The sequence below is a fragment of the Sinocyclocheilus grahami genome, unplaced genomic scaffold, assembly GCF_001515645.1.
Source record: "Sinocyclocheilus grahami isolate Dianchi unplaced genomic scaffold, SAMN03320097.WGS_v1.1 scaffold387.1, whole genome shotgun sequence".
In the NCBI taxonomy this organism is placed as follows: Eukaryota; Metazoa; Chordata; class Actinopteri; order Cypriniformes; family Cyprinidae; genus Sinocyclocheilus; species Sinocyclocheilus grahami.
The window spans coordinates 571,538-576,051 of NW_015505566.1; the positions used below are offsets into that span (position 1 = coordinate 571,538).

Sequence of the window (4,514 nt, forward strand, 5' to 3'; positions counted from 1 at the left end):
TTCACCATTGCATAAATTAAAAAGCCAAAATGTGCTTTTTACTGTTTTGTCTTGCTTTTCAAAAAAAAAAATCAATTATAAAACAACAATTTAAAAATATTTAACACTGAACATTTTTAACATTCTAGCAGACACTATACCAACATAGCACAATTTAACTTAAAATGAATAAGTGTGCAAAATAATCATTTTTGGCCATCTTGAATCAGGCATGTTTTTTAACTGCACAATTAAAAGCAGCCTTGCTGAGAAAAGACTTCTTTTAAAACATTAGAAAATATTACAGATCCTAATTTGAACACGATGTGTGAATGTTATAATAAATGTATTAAAACAGAGCTGTTGTAATGAATATTATTATTGTCTTTTTATTTGATTTTACAGAACAACAGTAAAATTACAGTACTAACATTTATGAATGTTGATAAGAGATCTTGCTTTTCCTCAACTTTTATTTTGGCGGAAACGCGCAGGAAGACCTCAATGCTTATTTTTGTTCATAACAGATTTATAAATGAGTCTCATTACGAATACGTCGTAGCTACATATCACATTGTCACATGCCTTGTAAAAATTCATAAAAATGTGACTGAGCAACAGACGACTGTATCAGCGCAGATATTCCTTGCGCTTTGGACTGAACTCTGGTTAACAAGCAGATCTGCTGCGAGCTCGTGCAGCGCTGTCAGAATACAAGCAATGCGCGTGTGTATTAGAAAACATAACGTTCTGCAGTTTATTTACTAATTGTTGAAGACCATTTCATGATTTCAATCATCATACAGTAACCAGCAACAATCACCCCTTCCTCTTCTCATCGAAGACATGCGATGCAGTACTAAACAGTCTCTCGCTGTCGGTGCTTGTAATGATTTTTGCGTCTTTCTCCAACAGTTTAAATGCTTCCACACTGCTGACGTGTGCGCTGCATTATAAAGAGTGCTTGCCTCTCACTCTGCGCTGGTTGCTATTTGATCGCTTCATATCATTGTTCGGTACAATTTATTCGGTCTTTTCGCTTATTCGGTTCGGTTGCCGAACATTCGGTGCATCCCTAAATATAAATTCACGTCTCGCGTACTTTAATGCCCTTTGAATGTAACGTGTCCGTTCCCTTGGAACTGGAATCATGGCGGAAATTCCCCGGGATCGCTAGATCGGTCGGCGCCGGACCGCAAATTTAACCACCTGTAACTCCCGGACCCCGGGGGCTATCCACACGGGGGTGGTCTCATTCAAAAGCGGGCTTCTAGACGTACATCCGATTCGATTCGCGTTCGAGAGGGTTCCTCGAGCTGAAGGAATCCCCGAATTTGGTGCGGATTCTCCGCGCCATTACGGAGATATGGCCGTTCAAAGTTTCAATGGTTTTCCATAGACTTAAGCTTTAAAGCGTTTCATCCAGGTCGCCAGTAGCAAGCAATGGCACGCGCTCTGCTGGACAAACTAAGTAATTACACCATTTCAAGCATTTTATCTGAGTTGTATGTTCTGTCAAAAAAAAATTCATATCGGCGGCATATTATATACCGATATATTGGCAACAGGCTCATAGCGGCCGATAATATCGGCAAAACGATATATCGGTCAGGCTCTAATTGCTCGGTGGCATTTAAAAACAGCTTAGAGCAGAGATATGAGTGGCACCAGCATACAAACCTGTCAATAAACTTTTTAAAGGACTGTGATAGTTTTGTGCAAAATATTTCTGAATACCATGCATATAATAACTGCAATTAAATGTCCATATATCAGTAAGAAACGTGTCTGATTGGTGTGTAGTGGAATTCTACAGGATGTTAGAGCTTAAAGGTTTAGGGGAAAATTGTGATTTTTCCTGATAAAAATTGTGGTTGTGAATTGAAAAAAATAAAAATAATAGCTGTCCCTGTTGCACAATTTGGCCAAAAATGTTATAATTATATATCAATATGACTATGTAATAATAATAATAATAATAATAATAAAATAATGTTATTTTGAATATTTATCATTATTATTATTACATTGAATATTAAACTAAATAAATTACTATTAAAATGTTTCGCTGGGAAAAAAAAAAGTTAAAAAAATTAAAAAAATTACAGTGCTGTGCTTGTTTGAAGGTCTGCAAAATTTGGACAAAAATGCTGATATATTATTATATTATATATTAATATCACAAAAATAACTACAAAAAGGTTAATATTACTATTATTAATTATTTATAATAATAATAATACAAATCTTAAAATAAGAAATATTGATAAAAATTTAATTTTATAATTTTAAAAAATGCTTATTTAAAAAAATAAAGCTTCTCTTTTGTTGACAACAGTCAGCTTATAAGCGCTTCTCATTACAAAATGTGCATAATAATAATACAAATCTTAAAATAAGAAATATTGATAAAAATTAAATTTTATAATTAAAAAAAATGCTTATTTAAAAAAATAAAGCTTCTCTTTTGTTGACAACAGTCAGCTTATAAGCGCTTCTCATTACAAAATGTGTGTTAACGCAACCCGAAACTCAAAGCAGAGATGGAGTTCAAATGGAGCAGCATCTACTGTTAAAGGGGTGGTTCACTGGTCTTTTTCTAGGCTTGATTGTGTTTATGGAGTGCAGTCTAACATGTGTTAATGCTTTGTTAAAAAAAAAATTTTTTTTTTTTTTAAATGTTCACATAATTTACCTTTATTCCACACCGCTCTGTCCCTTCTCTGAGAAACGGGCTGATAATTTCCTGCTTTTAAGAAGCCCCGTCCTCAGAAATAAGTGATGGGCTCTGATTGGTTAGCTAAGTCAGTGTGCTGTGATTGGCTAAACTGCCTCTAGTGCGCGTCTAAACGTCCCGCCCCTCATCTCAGCGGCATGTGCTCCGGTTGTATTGTAAAAAATGCAAGTGATCGTGCTGGCGACTCCATGTCCTGCAAAGCGCACTTTAACTTCTCTGCACAAACGATTGGATACGCGCCTAACAGCACAAATTTATCTAGGTTAACCATTTAAACTAACATTGTTTTTTTAAGCATTTTATATAGGTCTATAGATTTTATTTTAGGCAAGTCGTGATGATGTGAGAAGGCTAAATTGATCAAACATAGGCTATGATTAGCTCACTGTCTGCCACTGGCCGCTTGGTCGTTACTTTAAAAAAACTAAAACTTGAATTTAACAAACAAAAACATTTTCCAAACATATGTCTAAATTAACGTAAAAAAGAAACGAAAATATATATATTACCTTTTGCCATTAAAACGAAACTGAACTATTTTAATGGCTACAACAGCAGCTGTGTAATTGGGGAAGAGAGAAAGAGAAAAAAGACACGGGCTCCAGTCGGACTCGGCCAGTAATTCTGATAATCTGTCGGATAAGGGCCGGACTAGGGCATATGTTTGAGGCCCGTGCAGGGTTCTGCTGAGCTTATTTGGTAGCAAACTCAATACTCATATACGCATGAGCGCACTTTGGATGTGACTGCGCACAGACTCTGGAGCGCACGAGTACCGAATGGCTTAAAAACACGTGCAAATAAATAATACAATTTTCTGACGATGCAACAATGACCCGATTAGGCAAGTGACATCATAGCTATGTGAAAATAAGTGTTTAATTGGAACAGTTCATTGTTGGAGCTGAGCTGAATATGAACGAGAGAGAAAGAGAGAGAGAGAGAGATGCAGAGCAGGGGGACGCGAGGAACAGTATTAAGGACTGCTGCTTTAGAACACTGATTTTGAAACTTGTGAATCCATTAGAATCGATAGAAGACAGAATCGCGATTAATATATGAATAGATTTTTACGTGCACCCCTAGTTTTCTCTTTCTCTTCTCTAAAGCAGCGTAACATGGCCTCGCCCCCTTCAGACACTGAAAACAGATCATGAGCTGCTCATGTGTAAACGAAAACAGTGCTGCGCTTCACTCAACAACACGCATTGCTTATTTAATTAAATCACAGCTTTTGCAATTTAACAGTCACACTAAGCCATAATCACAATTTTTGTTTTAATTTTGATTAAATGTGCAGCCCCACAGGACGCCCTTAAAGGTCCCCTGAAATGCTTAGAAACGCGCAGCGTTACTCTACAAGGTTCGTACACATTTTTACCAATAAATTTCCATGACTTTTGAGACTATATTCATGACCTAAATGTTCCATTATTTTACAATAAGAATAAAAATCTGTTAAAATTATTATAGCATATGTTAACTAAAATGAATGACTATTAATGCTACTCGTTTGCGTTCTTGTTTTAGTAATAAGTACAAGCTGCGACTGCGCCAGACGTTACTCCACATTTCACATATCACATCACTGAATATTATCATTTATTTAACTGTGTGGCCAGGATGGCCATTTTGGAGTCATTTTGTGTGTATTTTTGCTGCTTAAATGCAACAAGCTGCGCTTTAGAGCCCAGCATTTCAGCCCGAGCCCAACGGACCCAACTTATTTATGGCTTCGGGACAATTTTCACGTCATAGCTCAGACACGGGCCAGGCATCAGGCTTGCTTCCTCCTTAT

At 36.5% G+C, this 4,514-nt stretch overlaps 1 protein-coding gene across 1 annotated transcript in view; it reads right to left on the bottom strand.

The window, feature by feature from the left end:
* LOC107550067 (RNA polymerase II subunit A C-terminal domain phosphatase-like) overlaps nucleotides 1-4,514 on the bottom strand; it is a 25,173-nt gene that overhangs the window by 11,698 nt on the left and 8,961 nt on the right. The window lies entirely within an intron of this gene.